Genomic DNA, 18,813 nt, shown 5'->3' on the forward strand with positions numbered 1-18,813 from the left:
GAAGATGTCCATGGCTAGCCTGCTGCAGACAGAGGCCCAGCCAAGAGCAGCAACTGCTGGACATGTCGGTGAGGCCACCCTGTGCCAACCTCCCCTGCTGCGCCTCTAGCTGTCATCAGAGACCTAAGTGAGCCCTGGCAAGATGGCCGAAGAGTTACACTGTGTGAGTCCAGTCCAAACTGCTGACCCCAACAACTTCATGTTGTTTTAAGGTACTTAAGTTTTGGGGCACTTTGTTACACAGCTATACATCAGGTTCGTTTTCACAAAAAAACTGACTTTAAAATGTTTCATTCTTTGCTTTATATATACTAGTGTTTTTATATAGATTATATAAAAATGTTATATATGTTTTCAATCAAAAGTATGATTTTTTGGTTCATATCGCTGTTTTAAAATCTATCTGTTTACTGGCTGCATAATTTTCTTTTGGGGGGAAAATCATAGATAAATATTCTCGCTCAGTTAGATATTTGTTTCCAATATTGTGCTAGCATTAATAAACTTGATAGCAATATATTCAAACAGAATTATTTTTGGATTATTAACTGGGAATAAATCCCATGAGCTTGATTGATGGAAAGGTTCATAAAGAAGGACCCTGCCTATGAGAGGAATGCTAGAAACATTTCAAGGCATGTTTTCCTGGAGATTTGCTGGCATCTGTGGGAAGAGCCAGGGATGCAATGGGACAGTCTTAGCCAATGGACGGCTGTGTCACATCCACCGTTCTGTCAAATGCCACGTGCTCAAACACAAGCAACCAATCAATGGCCAAAGCTCAACATAGTCACACAAGGCTTTCAGGTTCTCCCCATCCTAGTCCTATGGAAAGATTCCCACTCCTGAGCCCCTTAAATTCAAGAGGGCCACAGGACTCACTTTAGACCAGTGACATGAAAGTTGGTGTGATATCCTCAGTTGTGACTGGTACATATATATGCCTGGGCTACAGTGGACAATGGAGGTTACCATGGTAATTTCTTGTATAGATGCAGGCACTGTTATCTCCTACTCTGTGATTATGTTTATTATAACTTACGCTCCCCTTTTGGTTTCTTTGAAATATTGTATTGAATTCTTGCAACTATGTGTCTAGATAGGTTATATTAGCTGTGATTTTAATTTCAGAAGAGTAAAGGAGGTGCTACAAAATATTTTTTATACAAAAGAGGGCAACAGGCTTAATGAGTTTGAGAATCACTGTATTATGAGTCAAAGGACATGAACACTTCTATGGAGCTGCTATAAAAATAAGTGTGAATATGTGCCTGGCTCTCAGTTCCAGAATGGGGTCTTATGCTATTTGCAGCAATGTGGATGGAGCTAGAAGGAATTATGCTCAGTGAAATAAGCCAGAGAGAAAAAGAAAAATATCAGATGGTTTCACTTATAGCAGGAATATAAGGGAACCAAATAAGACATCAGCGTAAAAAAAAAATTAACAGTACAAAACACAACAAAGCAAAAACAGACAATTTTAAATCAGAGACATACTGAAAGGGAGGAGGCAGGAGAGGGATGAGAGAGAGGAAGGGAGCAGCACAGGGGAGCCGTCCACATTCCCTGCAGCGCATGTTTGATCCTGGCCGGCCTGCGAGAATCCGACATGGCGCAGCAGACTTCTCCTATCTCGCCCGCTGCTCCCCTCAGCGGTGTGTTTCAGTCAGTCTGCCTGTTCTGTTCCACACTCTGTCTCTGGTGAATCCTCTCACCTTCCCATGCATCTGGCCTGTGCCCCGGTTCTTGTATGCATGAATAAATAAATCTTTAAGAAAAAATGAACAATGATGTAAAAAATAAAAAGATAAAAAAATAAGTATGAAAATCAAACACTGCCAGCAATGGGAGGAAATGAGGAAAATTAACCATCTCTAAAAATTAAAATGATATATAACTATCAAGTTTGGTCTCATTGACACATTACTAGGATTAACATTATTCTTTCTTTTTGCTAATCTGTTGGAATTTGGGTTGCTCTAATTCCATCTCCTTTTTGTAACATGAGCAACATCACTCTAAGCACTGAAAATTGTCTTCTCTGATTCTCATCCCTCCACACCTTTACCCTTATTTTTCTTCATAGCATTTATTGCAATCTGATACAAAACATAAGTATTTATTGGTTTCTTGTCTTTCTACTGCCTGGAAGGTAAATGCCAGAACATAGGAATTTGTTCATCTTTGTGCCATCAAGCAATGTGGGGAGTTGAGGAATCTTTCTTAAATGAGTAAATGAATAAGTAAATTCCCTTTCTATTGACAATAACTCATTCTGCCTGTTCAATTCCTTCATAATTTCCTTAACTATTACCACCTTCCCCTTTTGAATTTCAGCAACTTAAATTGGAAATGTTAATTCACTCTAACTAGAATAAAAATTTGAATGATGTGATAATTCAGTTCAGGTGCTAAACTTTAGAGACAAGAGAGATAAGTTGAATCTTGGCTAATATCACAAAAACAAATTACTTATTCTGGATCTTTGCTCCTTTTTCTTTCCATTTTGCTCCTTAGTTTTGGCATCTTCCCTCTTTTTCTGGGTCATGAGACAACAAAACGTGATTTAAGAAATGAGTTTATTTTCTGCTATGGATGCTCCCGTAGTGAAAGATTAAATAATTGAAGCCATCATCTACCATGGAGTTTGGAATTACAGACTCTAAGTCCAATACTTTATCTGATAAATGACTAAAGAGGGGCAAAGACAGATCAGTCACCATCTCCACTGAGCATGTAACAAAGATGGTAATGTTTTCACCCCATCGATGTGTTCCTCAGTGCATTATAAAATGCTGCATTACATATGTATATTTATATATATAATCTTTTAACTTTCTGTTTAAAAATTATAAATCCATAATAGTACAAAATTAAGAGACCAGAGAGGCTTGGTCTAGTTACTACCCACACTCTCCAAAAATGGTATCTTACATTGTAATAGTGATTATCAAAACCAAGAAAATCAATAAAATTGTTACATATTAAATGCTTTGCTTAGAGTGGAGATTTCATTTATTTAAATGAACCAAGTAGGGCTTCCCTGGTGGTGCAAGGGGCTAAGCACTGCACTATGAAGCTATCCACAGCCTCTGCAGCACAAGTTCGATCCCCAGCCGGCCAGGGAGAAACCCACATGGCGAGGAAGAACTCTCCTGTCTCGCCCGCTGCTCTCCTCAGCAGTGTATTTCACTCAGCCTGCCTGTTCTGTTCCCCGCTCTGTCTCTGGTGGGTCCTCTCATCCCCCACATCTCTGGCCTGTACCCCACCTCTTATATGCATAAATAAATAAATCTTTAAAAAAAAAATAAGTGAACCAAGTAGCAGGTCCTTTTGTAAAATGAATTTTTTTTTTTTTTTTTGCAACACAAGTAACTACATCATAAACTGAGTGTGTGGTGATTGTTTTTTGTGGTAGTGGTGCTTTGTGGCTGTTCAGAGTTCCCTGGTTCTCAATGCAAATACTCTATTTGTTCTTTATACTTGAGTAATTCCCTGTGGTTGAGTCCTGGTGCACCTGCTAAGGAGCCCCTTTCTTCAGAGAACTCTAGGGGACCAAGTTGTCAGAACAGCTATGTTCTTTCCTTTTAAAAAAAAAAGATCCCATCTGCAGTAGGAATCATGCTAATCTACAGCCAACTTTTGGAAACTATGAGTCTAAGCAATTGTGCAGAATAATGACATCATAAACATGCATTTGTAATGAATATCATATGCATCAGGCAACACTGATTATGTAACATCAATAAAAGTTATTTTCTAGGTCAAATGGCTTTTCAAGGCATCTGTGAAGCAACTAGCATTTCTACACACTAAGTATTTCAGTGATTTATGCCAGGTACAGTGAAACTTGGAATACACAGTCTTAATAAGCAGTGTCTCTTGCCAAGGCAGAAACAGCCAATTAGAATAGAAAACATGGTGTCTAAGGCAAAGCCACTAGATATCATTCATCCTGTAATAAGATGAGCCAGAGGACAGTGAAGTCTCTCAAAGGGGCAGTACTTATGATACTGGGTCCCGAAGCACACTTCAAGGAACTGTAGGCAGCACAGTGCAAAATGAAAACACAGGGGCCCCTCACCTAAAAATTAAGAATTTCGAGATGGTGAGAACAAAGCATTAAACCAAGACCAGCCTCGATCCTGAGGTAGAAACTGCTTCTGGAAAAACTGCCAACAGCTGCAGGGACTACTTGCCTGGTCCCGTTGAAACCAGACCCTTGCACCACATGCACCCATGTTGCAGTTACGGAGCATCTGTTATGTGCCCTGCACATGACTAACAAATTAATGTGACACTGAACTTTTCATTACATGAGCCAATAACTGTGGGTAGCACTTTGCCTGTATTCCCTAATTCTCCCCACATCCCTAAAGATACCCAGTTATCACTCCCATTTTAGAAATGCGGAAAGGGGCCCTCAGACAAGGAACAGAAAACTCACCCAGGCCATTCATGCCAGCGTAGGGACTTGAACCCTGGTGTCTAGAAATCAAACCGTCACACTACACAGACCCCAAAACGATGTTTGGTGTGGGAGAATAAATGGGGAACTCACTAACCACGCAGCTTGTAACTGCAGAATGAACAACAGGGCACAGATTTGAGTGAGGCTCTTCCATGTGCCAAGCACACGACAGCAGTAATTGAAACAAACCCACAAGATGCCCCATTGCACGGGTGGGGGCTTTAACTCTCTGGAGGGCTAAGCCTTGGGTTTTATGACCAATTTGTGTGGGGGGAGCAGAGTCAAGCTGCCTGACCACCACGCCTTCCCCCTGGCGCCGGCTTCCACAGGAATCCTTACCCCAGAGCCCCATCCTTTGCAGCCTCTTGTGGTTTTGGCTCAGGTTGAGGGGAGGAGGCCTCGGAAGGGAGGACCTCCCTACAGTCTGAAGTCCGGCAAGCAAATTCCCGGGAATGCACTGGGCTGCCAGAAGGAAGCCTCACCCTCTCTCCTCACTCATCTCCACTACTCCTCAGGGAAGAGCACCAGCTTCACCCATCAGTTGCTGGGGTCAATGTCTCTAGAGGTCTGCATGCTGAGCGCCAGGCTGTGGTTCATCCCACAGACATGTTTTCTTTTACCTCCCCTAGTCCCTTCACATTAAAAACAAGTTGTGTGCGTGTTCTCATGAAAAAGTGCAATTTCTGGGAAGCCTGAGTCCTTGTTCTCATGCAGTAACAGTCAGTGGGAGGTAAGCAGTGGCAGCCCCCGGAAAGGAAGGGAGGGAGCCCTATAGTTGCCCCACCCCACTGTGCTCTGAGATGTCTTGAATCTGCTGCAGCAATCTGCCTGACCCTAGAACACGGGCTTGGTGATCCCTGCCCTGGGCTTATTTCATGAATCTCGTGCAGCTGGTGAGTGGGGCCTGGAGTGAGCCCCAATGCCTCCTTCCTGAGTCACCTGTGGCCAGTCCAGTTCACCCAGCTCAAGAGCACACCTGCCCAGCGCCAGCCACTGCTGGCGACAGCCTGCTACTGGCTACTCCCATTCCCACAGAGGCTTTTCTTTGTGGCTCACACTTCGTCTCACTAAAGAGCTGGGAAGTGCCCAGTACTCACTCCCATTTCCAATGCAGCCCAGCTTCAGGCCTGCACAGCGAGTTCTGAGAAGTCAGGTGAGGGCTTTTGTGGAGAAGGTTTCCCTAATGTCCTGTCTTCTCCCTGGAACTGTGAAGCTGTGTGAGACACTGAGCTCACCCAGAAGACAGACACACCAGTGGAGCTGAATGCTGGAAAGAGGCCGGGCCTCCAGGGCAGACAGGCCACTGAGCCGGCCCTGGGGTCACCATGGAGGATGACACATGTTCTTGTGGTTGATGCCACCGCTGGTTGGGTATTCTGTCAAAAGAGGCCAGAGGTGCCTGATCTGATGACCTCATTAGCAACTGGGTACAAATTGAACTCCCCGAAACTAATTTGCCCATTTTCTCCAAAGTGGAGTGGCCACTGCTGCGGTTGTTTTGGATTTTCTCACCATCATTCCTCCCTTCTCCCCCAAACCCCAATTTTGTCTCCCCCCTCAAGTTCCCCTCAAATCCCCCTCCCAGCAAGTTTCTCTACAGTGCACATACACACGCAGACCCTCCTGAAGCCCAAGCCCTAACAACAACAAAATGTCCAGTGTCGCTGGAATAAATACTACATGTGCACTTTGTTTTATTAAAAGAGAAAGTAACCAAAATTTTAAATCAGCAGGAAAATAAATTTAAAAATGGCAAGGAAGAAAATGTTAAAAAAATAAATCCCATAGTTTTCTACAACTTGAGTAATGTACACATCCTTTCCGAAGGGAAAATAAAGTTTTTTTTAACCCCTCAATGTTGACTTAATTTGTTTCAAATTATAATGTTACTTACACATGTTCAAGCTTAAAACTAGATATAAACACCTTATGTTTATAGATCTTGTTAAACTATAAACTATGAAATTAAATACAAGTAAAACTACAAAACCAGTGAGATTCAAATCAACAGTCCTAATAACATGTGGCAGACTGCACTGTGCAGCATGGACTGGCCCCATCCCCCAGCCAGAGCAGGTTCTTCCGAGCGGCTCTACTAGACCTCTGAGAGCTGGGGGAAGAGGCCCTTCCTTTCAGCCAGCATCAGACCCTCCCTGGGCCTTCAGTTGCCACCAGCACATTTCTCAGTCATAGAAAGTTTATATCTGTTCTTTCCTCATTGGCTTGTGGTGATCCAAGTGGTGTTATTTGATGCCAAAGGGCTTATAAATACAAAAACTGGGTCTGTATATAGCAGTTCCAGTCATATGGTTGTTAACCAGATAACCCACTTAGACTATTTCTGTTTAGATTACCATCAAAATTAAAACAAACCATTAACACATTCGTATAAATAACTCATAGGCCCCAACTCGAAATCAGCCTATTCTGCAAAACTAGCAATCTGTACAGAAGATAGGGAGCAGAAAAGTAAACATAAATATGTGGCCCAGATTCAGAAGGCTCCCCTTCTCCAAAATCTCACACATGGAGTCCTTGAGAGGAGCCTTCAATATTTAGATGTTATAACATCTGATCCTGAAAAACCTGGTGCCCACTTTGTGTATAAGTCAATGGATTTAGAGAGAGAAAAACAGAATGTTTGTTCAAACCATTAAAGTCAGTTTTTCTAACAATGCATCATCCCAAAGTCCCTCCAAGTCCTCAAAACTCAATGTCCACATTTTGTAAATGCTTCGTGTCAATTCTGTCCCCTAAGCAGATCCTCAAGCCCTCCTCCCCACTGCATTTCCCTTGCCACCACCCTGGCCTCCTCTAGGCTGAGACGCCATCCCAAACCCATGCCACCCATGGCCATCGGTTTTACTAGGAGGCCTCTGCCTGCCTGTCTGATCCTATTTCACATACTTCCTTCTAAGATTTCTGCCATCATCAGGAGTGATTCAGAATGTAACTCCCCAAATATAGGTCTTAGGGAAAATCCGTTGAACTATTTGCCACTGATTCTGCTTGTTCAGGCAGGTCCTCAGCCCTCTTGCCCTATTCTTCTGAACTTTCTGGTAGGCAGAGTTGCCATCCACTGCCCACTTCCCTTCACCAGCTGCTTCTCATATCCCTGCTGTTGTCATCCTGATAGGGCCTGTGGAACTGATGCTGCACGCCCAAGCAATTGGGTTGACCCAAACTTCACCTCCAATTTCAGTAGTAATTGTACCTTTCTCCTCTGGCATCTTAATTTCTCCACCTGCTGATCCCAGGGGCTCATACAGACTCGGAATTTTGGGGCCCCAGGAACATGTTCTTTCAGGTCCCTTCCCAGAGCAGAGGGAGTCCAGGTTCTTCAGTTTAGGGTCTGGTCCTCAACTACCACCATACTGGTCCCATGGACCCATTCTAGCATTGGATGTCCTGCTTATCTAGGAGAATCTGGAATTCTCCCCAGTGGTGTGAGTGGGGAGAATTCTAGGGCTGGAAGTTATGAGAGAGAGAGAGAGAGAGGGTTGTTCTTAGAGAAACTTTCCTTTTCTATTTGCTGCATTCATTCCTTCTCTTCCCTCCTTAAATTCTAGTATTTAATAGTTTTATATATATATATATATATATATACACACACACTTGATTTTTAAAATTTAAGTTATAATAAATGCTCTTAAATAAAAAGTAAAGTTTCCCACCTAATCCCTTACCTTCAGGACCTCGCTCCAGAAATAACCACCTTTTAGTAAGTTTTGTTCTGCTAGAAAAAGAAGCTTCCAAGTGTCAAGGTCAAGCGATTCTCATATCATTTTAGTTTGCTTCATATCTGGAGCATGCTTTTCTTGAGTGGTTTTGTTTTTCCTGGATTCTTAATGGACTTTTGCCCCTTGTTTCAAAAAGAAACATGCTTTTCCCATTACATTACTAAGATCTTCCTGCTTCTTAATTGTTCTATTTGTTGAAGCAAAATTATTTCCTTCTTGAAGTCATTCTTGTGATCCATATGACTTCCTATTTTAATTTGGAATAATTGGTTTCTGGACTTGTCACATCACTACTATCCAGGTATTTCTCTAACTTAACTCCTCCTGGATTAGCTTCAGAAGCAAACATATTCTTTTCTGCAGTTCTATAAACAATATTTTTCAGAAAGTGCATGGCTGGTAAAGTTATTGAGGGCTTAAATATTTGTAAGTCTTTCTTTTGCCTCAATTAATAATTTGCCTAGCTGTGAAATTTTACATTCAAAATAACTTTCTTCAGAATCCCAAAGGTATTGTTCCATTTTATTCTAGATCCTTGCCACTCAAAGTGTGGTCCTGAGGCCAGCAGCCTCAGCATCATCTAAGAACTTGCTTGAAATGCAGAATCCCAGGCCCACCCCAGAATCTGAGTTTGACCAAGAAATTAGGGAGGGGTGTGTACTTTAGAATTGATAAGCACTGTTCCAGCCTTCAGGATTGCTGCTGCAAGGGGTGAGGTCAACCTGACTCTTACTCCTTAGTAAGTAATAATCTTTTCAATCTATGGTTTGGGGGTCCTCTCTTTGGCCTTATTTGGTGATCTGAACTTAACTGCTGTTTTTGGACTCTGACCTTTCCCAGGGGTTCCTGCCAATCTCAAGACTTGTGCTAATCTTCAGATCTAGGACATTTTCTTTTTTTATTTCTCTGATTTACTTGTGTCTCTTATCTTCTCTGCTCACACTTTTGGGAATGTCATAGATTTCCTAGATCTCTTAACCTTTCTCTTTTATTTCTCTTCACTTGTTTTTTCTGATCTTCACTGGATTTCCTCAACTTTATCCTTGTGACCTTATACTGAATTTTAAAAACTTTGCAAGCATATAATTTTAATTTACTGTGGGTCTCTTCACTATGGTTGCTATGAGATAATGCATTACGGTCTTCTGAATCTTTATTTTTCGTAGTAAGTAGTTCTTGTTTTATGGATGAAACAATGTCACACATCTCTAAAGATAGTTTTCATTTCCTCCAAGGTCAGTAGTTCTATTTATTCACCTTTCTCCTCCTTTTTCATGTTGATTTACCTTAAATGTCTGATCATCCTTATTAGGTAAAATTATAAAATTATTGTTCATTTGCTAAGATGTGATAATGCATGGGATATACATATATATATGAGGTATATATATATATATATATATATATATGAGGTATCTTAATGTTTGCAATATATTTTCAGAGAGAGAGAGAGAGAGAGAATGTAGATATAGCAAAGTGTTAACATACAGAGGTGGAAAATATACCCAGGTGCTATTGCACTCGTCTTTCAATTTTTCTCTTAAAATTTATGTTTTAAATTTTCCATAGTAAAAGTGGAAAATAAGAGAAACAAAACAAAAATATCTAAAAGAACCTCTAGGTGTCTGAAATCCCTAAGGAATTAACATTCTTACAGCAAAGCGGACACTTGCTTGATCTTTAAGCAAGTTAGGCTATAGGTCATTTGCATTTCTGCATATTTGTTCTGGTGTGGAGTAATGAAAAAAGAATGTAAAGCTTCTGACTAATATTCTTTAGGATATCTGCCAGAGTGGATTAGGAAAAAAAGAACCCTTCCTGGAGTATCTCTAAATGAAGCAAAGGGAAGTTATAATGGGATTTCATGGGTGTGGGTAGTAATTGGATTTGGTGGAGGGTATAGTTAAATTTTACCAAGGGCCTACAACCTCTGCCCTAGGAAAATAATGAAAGGGTCAGACGACTTCCCATCTTGCTTAAAGGGAAATACATAAAGCCTGCAGAAACTATAAAGCACATGGCTTCTCTGTCCCCATATCTCAAACATGGAGCAGCAGACTCTCTTGTCTTACTTTGGGGCAGAGGGTGAAAGCCCTCTATATAGTACCGGAATATTGTGAAATTCATTGGTCAATTTCTGTCCCTAGTCTTCTGAAAGTTCTATCTCTACTTCAGTAAGTAGAATCAAGGCAAAATCCAGTCCAATAAAAGGGTAGCACCCGCAATGTGGGCAGATTCCAACATTCAAGTAGAAGGCTAGGTTGACCAGTGCAGGCAGCCAGTGCCACCTTCCCAATCATTGTGTGGATGTTGGGCAGCCTAAAAGCTCTGGTACAAAGTAGGGCATGTCAAATGATAGGTTTCCTGTTAGGATGTGTTAAGTGGTGGCAAGCAGACAGGCTGACCCTCTGCCCAGCTAGGCAGGGGTCTCACCCCAGGAGAACAAGTCCTGGGAAGGAAGTCAAGTATACCTCCCAGAGCAGGTTTCCAGAGCTGTGGCAGATGCTGCCATTGTAGCTCTGATGTGCCAGTCAGCCCTCTTGGCTTTCTGCCCAAATCCTTCTCCTGCTCTCAATTCCCATGAGTCAGCATCTCCTCAGAGACACTCAAAAGAAACACATTTCACCTTCAGCCATTCCCACTTTGGTTGACCCCTCAAATCCATTCCATCTGCTTTCCATTCTTCAGAAATTAATCAAACTCTTTGATTGTCAAATGGTTCCACTCCCAAAGTCACTGCCCCTGCAGATCTGTCCCTTTTATCTTCCCTCCTTCTGATTTCAACAAGATTTGAAGAGGGAGGAACATCAGTGTGGGTTCTCATACCATCATGCTGAAACAGAGTCATCCCCTTGGTTTTTAATTCTCCTATCCAGGCTGCAATGTCCAAGTATCTTCTTTCCTTGTAATTCTGGATGCCTTGGGATTGTTTTTCCACTTCCACCACCATTAATCTTCCTTCTCAGCAGTAAAATCTGGAAGACTATCTGTCTCATCTTATGGCACCATTTCAGAAAAGAGTTAACAAAGCAGGCCTGAGACTGCTATTCTTGGAAAGGCCTGCTTGCAAGGATGGTCCTTGGCTGGCATCTGGGAAGTTGGATCTGGGGGATGTTCTCATCATTCCCTGACTGACAAGGGTGACTCATTGGGCCTCAACAGTTTGTGCAAACAATATGAATTACGCTGAACACCTATTTTCCTTCTGAAAGTGAGAATTTTGTTGTGCAAGGCATAGAGTGCCTAGATGACCAGCCTCCAACAAAAGCCTTGGATGCTGAGTCTCAAATGGGCTTCCTGGTAAGCAATATTTCACACATGTCATCACATTTAATTGCTGGAAGAATTAAGCAAGTTTGGTGTGACTCCACCTAGAGAGAGGTCTTAGAAGTTCATGCCTGGTTTTCTTTGGGCTCTCCCCATGTACCTTCTCCCCTTTTGATACAAAAATCATAAGCATGGGTATGACTAAATGTTGACTCCTGAGAATCCTACAGAATATTAGATCTGGGGTGTCTTGGAGATCCCTGACATATACCACTTATAAAGTAAGTGTTTCCAGACCTTGATGAGCATCAATCATGGACTTAAGTAGTGTTTTCTCCAGTGTATGTTTAGAAGATGTCTATCTAGCCAATTTAGATGTCTATCTAAGGCCAAAGATGGTCCAAATCATCTGGGTTTTTTTGGTTTTTTTTTTTTTTTGAATTTTGAAATTAGGCTTGTATTTAAATTCTTCGTGGTTCAGCTGCAGATTTTTTTTTCTCCTTTGTTTTGCTTTTTATTTTATTTTTTCCTAAATAAGGGACCAGGAAAAAGACTAATTATAATAAAGTAAAAATCAAAATCAACAAGCAACTATAAACTACATCATCTGGTTTTAAGGGCTCTGGTCTAGCAGACTATGAATTGGACCATCCTTGGCTTCCTTCCTCAGCCTGGGCCTTGGAGTCTTGATGTGGCTTCTTACTGCACAGACATTCTGCCTCTTTGTGGTGGCGCGTGTTCTCCTGGGCAGGCCTCCCTCCAGGTCGGCACTGCAGCTTTCTGTGGTCCAGAGTCCTCCCTTTCATTGCCTATCTCCCCATTTATATGACAAACAGCATGGAATTCCTGTTTCTCCCTATGCTTTTTCCATTTGGTTCATAGTTAGAAAGTGTGGTCACTCCCATAACTAAATTAAACAACGTTTCCATAGTGCCCACAAGCTAGAGCTTAGAATTAAAGCATTGAATCACAACTTCGGGGTCAAGCAATGTTGAACCACATGCTTGAGCTTAAAATACACTCCCTAAGAGAAAGTTGTTGAAAAACCTCACACACTTGATCCACAGCCGAGATGGAGAATGTGAATTGGTACTACATCTAAATTACTGAATATTCTTGAGATGTGATTTTTTTTTAGGTAGGAAAGAAACAAAAGAACTGGTTATTTTTAATCTAACCCAAATTTGATGGTAATACTTAAATAATCCTACACAGACTGCTAATTTACTTTACTATAGATCTTTCTAAAAGCTAAAATAATCAAGGGACAGGAAAGAGCTGACACTGAGTACCACATAACATTTTATTTTCTAATGGACTAAACTATATTCCTTAGCAGCATTCTAAAAATGTCTGCATTACCTCTAAAGTTAGTAATTTTTTCATTACAAAAACTTTTCATTATAAAAGTTCATTTAAATATAAAATCTTTCAATTATCTAGAGTTCTCATAACATAGAAATGACTATCTCCAATATTTTGACATGTTTCTAAGTTAATCCATGTATGGTTTTTGCTTACTTGTTCTTTTTTCTTTACTTTTTCTCTTTATATAATTGCAAATTTACATGAGGCTGTAAGAAATTATTCCAAGAGCACTCACATGTATTCTTTTTCCAGTTTCTTCTAAGTGATATCTCACAAAAATCCAGTATAACATCACAACCAGGAAATATGATGTTGGTACAACCCATAGAGCTTATTCTGTTTGCACTAATTTTGCATGAAGGGGTGTGTGTGTGTGTGTGTGTGTGTGTGTGTGTGTGTATGGCTCTATACAATTTTATCATGAGAAAATCTGTGTGACCACCACTAGAGTCAAGATAGAGAACATTTCCATTTCAAGGATCTCTTACAATACCTTTTTTAGTCACAACCACTTCCTTCCCTTCTCCCTCCCTCACTCCTGGCAACATTGATCTCCATCTCTATAATTTTGTCATTTCAAGAATCCTATAAAAAATGGAATCATACAGTTTGAGACATTTGGGGATTTTTTTTTTTCACACAGCATCCAAGTTGTTGTGGGGATCAACAGTTCTTTTTTCTTTGGTTTTTTTGTTTGTTTGTTTGTGGGTTTTGTGTTTTTGTTTTTGTTTTTTAATTTATACCAGAGCCAGGGCACAGGCCAGATGAGCAGGAGGGTGAACAGAAGACAGAGCGGGAAACAGAACAGGCAGACTGACAAATACACTGCTGATGGGAGCAGCGGGCGAGACAGGAGAGGTCTTCCACACCATGTGGGTTGCTCCAAGGCTGGCGGGGATTGAACTGGCACTGCAGAGGCTGTGGACAGCTTCACAATGCTGTGCTCAACTGCCTTCGCCACCAGGGAGGCCCTTTTCTTTGTTTTTAATTGCTGAATAGTATTCCATGGAATGGATGTACCACAATTTAACTATTCACCCACTTAGGGACATTTAAATTGTTTCCAGTTTTGAGCTATTACAAATATAGTGGCTATGAACATTCACATGCAATTTTTCATGTGAACTTAAGTTTTCATTTCTCTGAGAGTAAACACTCAAGGGTTTAGTTGCTGGGTTTTATGATAACCATGTGTTTAGTTTAAGAAACTATCCTACTTTTTATCTAGAGTGATTCTAATATTTCATATACTTACCAGTAGTGTATAAGTGATCCAAGTTCTCTGCTTCCTTGCCAAGATTACAAAATTACTATTAATATTTCTAAATTTTAACTGTTCTGATAGGTATATAATGCTACCTCATTGTAGTTTTAATGTTCAGTTCCCTGACGGCTACTGATGTTGCACATCTTATAATGGTCACATTTGTCATTCATACAGCCTCTTCAGTGAAGGTCTGTTCATATCTTCTGCCTATTTTCTAACTAGATTGTTTTTACTGTTGAGTTTTGAAAGCTCTTTATATATTCTGCACCTAAGTACTTCGTCAGATATGTAGTTTGCAATTATTTTCTCCCAGTCTGTAGTTTGTCTTTTCTTTTTTTTTTAATATTTTATTTTATATAATTCTTACATCAATTTTCATCTTTGCACAATGTATGCATTTTCATTTTGGTTATATTCCCCATACAATTGCATCCCCCCCTTATTTTGACTCTAGTTCTTCCTCTCCCCCTGCCTCCCTCTCCACATCCCCTCACCCCTCCCCCCCCATAGTGTGTCTCTGGTTTATAGTTGCTTGTTGATTTTGAGTATTACTTTGTATTGATTAGTCTTTTTCCTGGTCTCTTATTTAGGTTTTCTAAATTCCTGTTATGAGTAAGACCATCCGGTATTTTTCTTTTTCTTTCTGGCTTATTTCGCAGAGCATGATCCCTTCTAGCTCCATCCATGTTGCTGCAAACTGCATGTGTTTATCTTTTTTGATTGCTGTAGTTTGCCTTTTCATCTCCATTCTCAGAGTCTTTGCAGAGAAAATGGTTGTGTCTAATTTATCAATTTTTCCTTTTATGTATTTTTTAATGTCAAATCTAAGAGTTTTTCCTAGTTCTCAAATATTTTCTCCAAAATTTTTGGTGGTTTTTTTTTTTTATAATTTTATGTTTTCTATTTAAGTTAGTAATACAATTTGAGTTAAAATGTTATAAGTTATAAGACTTAGGTTAAATCTTATTATTGATGGGTTAGTTTATTACATGAGAATGCTCAATTACATTAGATTTTTAAAAGACTGTCATTCTTCGATTTCATTGCTTTTGTAATTTCATAAAAAAATTAGTAAGACATATTTACATGGATCCTTTTCTGGGCTCTCTACTCCATTTCATTTATTCAATTGTCTGTTTCTCCAATAACAGTGCAGTTTTGTCCACTGTAGCTATGTTGTGAGTCTCAACACCAGGTAGAGTGACTCTCCTACTTAATTTTTTTTCAAAAGTGCTTTTTAGCTACTCTAGCTCCAGTAACTCTTCATACATACATTAATTTTTTCAGCTTTATTGAGATACAATTGGCATATGCCAATATGAACGTTTAGATGTATAGTATGACTCAATATACTACAGACTGCGGATTATCGGAGGAGGGGAAGAGAGAAAAAAAATAAAACGACTGGTCTCTAGAAGTCCCTAGGGAAATCCTTCAACAAGGAGATGAGAATAATCTCACACAACTCTGTGTGTGTGTGTGTGTGTGTGTGTGTGTGTGTAACCAAGTGCGTCCACAAAATCTTTAAAAATCTAGTTGCAAACAAATTAAACATTTAATTAAGTTACCAAGCATCCAGTATGTAAAATCCCTGTGCTGGGTATAATAACATGTCCTCAAACCTGAAATTTGAAAAAGTCAATTTTCTAATTGACTTAAGCCCTGTCACATTAGCAGGATTAAATCCAATTTTGAGAGATTTTAGTGCATTAACAAAAAGAATGGTTACCACAATAAGTTTAGTTAACACCTCCACCACCTCACCTTTTATGTGTGAGTGTGGCAAGAACAATTATGATTCAATCTCTCTGCCACTTTCAAGTATATAACACAACATTGTTAACCATAGTCAGATCCCAAGAATTTGTTCATCTTATAATTGGAAGATTGTGCCCTTTGACCAGTAACTCCCTATTTCCCTCAGCCCCCAGGAATCACCAACCTACTTTTTATTTCTGTGAGTTCAGCTTTTTAGATTCCACATATAAATGAGATCATCCAGCATTTGTCAGTCTTTGTCTGAATTAACAAAAATATCTTCAAGGTCAATATGTGTTATCACAAGTAGCAGAATGCCCTTCATTTTATGGTTAAATAATGTTTCTTTATATGTGTTATATACATAATATGTATTATATTACATATGCATATACCCCATATTATTTATCCATTCACCAGTGTATTAATTCTTAGGTTATTTCTATATCTTGGCTATTGTGCATAATACAATGAACATAGGAATACAGATAATGCTTTGAAAATCTGATTTCAGGGCCTCCCCGGTGGCGCAGCGGTTGAGCGCTGGGTTGCGAAGCTGCCCGCAGCCTCTGCAGCGCCGGTTCGATCCCCGGCTGCTCCCCGGCCACCGGAGGAGGGTCCCACATGGCGCGCAGACCTCTCCTGCCGCCCGCTGCTCCCCTCAGCAGTGTACTTCGGTCCTTCTGCCTGCTCTGCTCCCCACTCTGGCTCTGGTGAATTCTCTCACCCTCCCACGCTTCTGACTGTACCCAGTGCTTGTATAAATAAATAAATAAATAAAATCTTAAAAAAAAAAAAGAAAATCTGATTTCATTCCCTTACAATAATCACCCACAAGTGGGATTAGCATCAGATGGTAATTCTATATTTTTTGAATAAGTGGCTGCACCAACTTATATTGTCACAAGGGTCCCCCTTCTTCCACATTCTCACCAATATTGCTATCTCCTGACAACAGCCATCCTAAGAGGTGTGAGGTGATACCTCATTATGGTCTTGATTTGCATTTCCTTGATATTTCATGATATTGAGTATCTTTTCATGTACTTGTTGGCCATTTATCATCTTCTTAGGAAAAAATGTCTTTCAGGTACTCTGAATTTTTTAACCACATTATTTGGCTTTTTGTTACTGAGTAATACCAGTTCCTTGTATTTAGAATATTAATTCCTTAACAGATGGTTTGCTAATGTTGTCTCCCATCCCATAGGGTGCCTTTTCATTTTGCTAACTGTTTCTTATACTGAGCAGAAGCACCTTAGTTTGATATAGCCCCACTTGTTGATTTTTGTTTTTGCTACATGTATTTTTTGGTGTCATATCAAAAAGAATCATTGCCAAGAACATGTCTTGGAGCTTTTTCCCTGTGTTTTCTTCAAATTTGTAAAAAAAAAAAAAAAAATGTCCTTTACACAACTATGTACTTTGGGGTTCCAACTTCACATCTCCATATGTGCTTTGTTCATCCTCCACTAAAATTCTCATAATGATGTCCTAGCCCCTTTATCCCCATTTCCTCTTCCCTCTCCCCTTACACCTGCTGGTAACCAGTATATTTTTCACACTATTTTACACATTATTTCAGAATTATTTTTGTAGTGCTTTGCCAGTGTGTTCTCTATGGTTATTTATATTCCACAAATAAGTGAAACCATTTGACTTTCTGACAAACTTTGACTTGCTTCACTGACTCACTTCACTGAGCAGAATCACCTCAAGATCCATCCAATTTGTCCCAAAATGTACTAATCTTTTTTAATAGTTGAGGGGTATCCTATTGATTACATGTTCTTCATCCAGTCATCTGTCTTTGGGCACCTAGCTTGATTCCATGGGTTGGCTATTGTGAGTAATGCTCTATTTAAAAAGAAGTGCATATGGGCCTCCCCTGGTGGTGCGGCAGTTGAGCACTGGGCTTCAGGCACGCAGCCTCTGCAGTGCCAGTTAGATCCCCGGCCACCAGCGAGGGTCCCACAAGGTGCGCAGACCTCTCCTGCCGCCCACTGCTCCCCTCAGCAGTGTATTTCGTCACTCTACCTGTTCTGTTCCCCGCTCTGGTTCTGGTGAATTCTCTCACCCTCCCGTGCTTCTGACTGTACCCAGTGCTTGTATAAATAAATAAATAAATCTTTAAAAATAAATAAATAAATAGAAGTGCATAAAGCTTTTCATATAGAGTTTTCATACTCCTTGAATAAATACCTAAAGAAAAAAGTCATATTGTTGAATCATATGGTGTTTCCATCTTTTTCCTTCAAGAATCTCCATGACATGGAGATTAAAAACCACACTACTGGAAGACCATTGGACTAATGAGGAGATCAAAGAAGAAATTAAAAAATTTTTTGAATTGAACGACAAGGAGGACACTAATATCCTAAATGTATGGGATGCAGCAAAAGCAGTAATAAGAGGAAAATATATAGCAATAGAAGCTCACATCAAGAAACAAGAAAGAACGCAAAGAAACAACCTCATCTCGAAGCTCAAAGATCTAGAAAAAGAACAACAAAAAAACCCCAAAACCAGTAGAAGAAAAGAAATAATAAAAACCAAAGCAGAAATAAATGAAATTGAAACTAAAAAAACAATCCAAAAGATCAATGAAACCAAGAGCTGGTTTTTTGAAAAAATCAATAAAATAGACAAACCCCTAGCCAGGCTCACAAAGGAAAAAAGGGAGAAAGCACAAATAAATAGGATCATCAATGAAAGAGGAGAAATCACAACGGACACAGCAGAAATCAAAAGAATAATCAGTAACTACTATGAACAGTTATATGGAAACAAGTTTAACAATCTAGAGGAGATGGACAAATTCCTACAACTCTACAATCACCCAAAGCTAGATAAAGAAGAAATAGAACACCTAAACAGACCAATTACAATTAGCGAAATTGAAATGGTAATAAAAAACCTCCCCAAAAACAAAAGCCCAGGAC

At 39.9% G+C, this 18,813-nt stretch overlaps 1 protein-coding gene across 1 annotated transcript in view; it reads right to left on the reverse strand.

The window, feature by feature from the left end:
• Nucleotides 1–18,813, reverse strand: part of ACOXL (acyl-CoA oxidase like) — a 301,583-nt gene that overhangs the window by 107,742 nt on the left and 175,028 nt on the right. The gene's annotated exons all lie outside the window — the stretch shown is intronic.

This window comes from Talpa occidentalis, unplaced genomic scaffold (genome assembly GCF_014898055.3).
Source record: "Talpa occidentalis isolate TD23 unplaced genomic scaffold, MPIMG_talOcc4v2.1 talOcc4.5, whole genome shotgun sequence".
In the NCBI taxonomy this organism is placed as follows: Eukaryota; Metazoa; Chordata; class Mammalia; order Eulipotyphla; family Talpidae; genus Talpa; species Talpa occidentalis.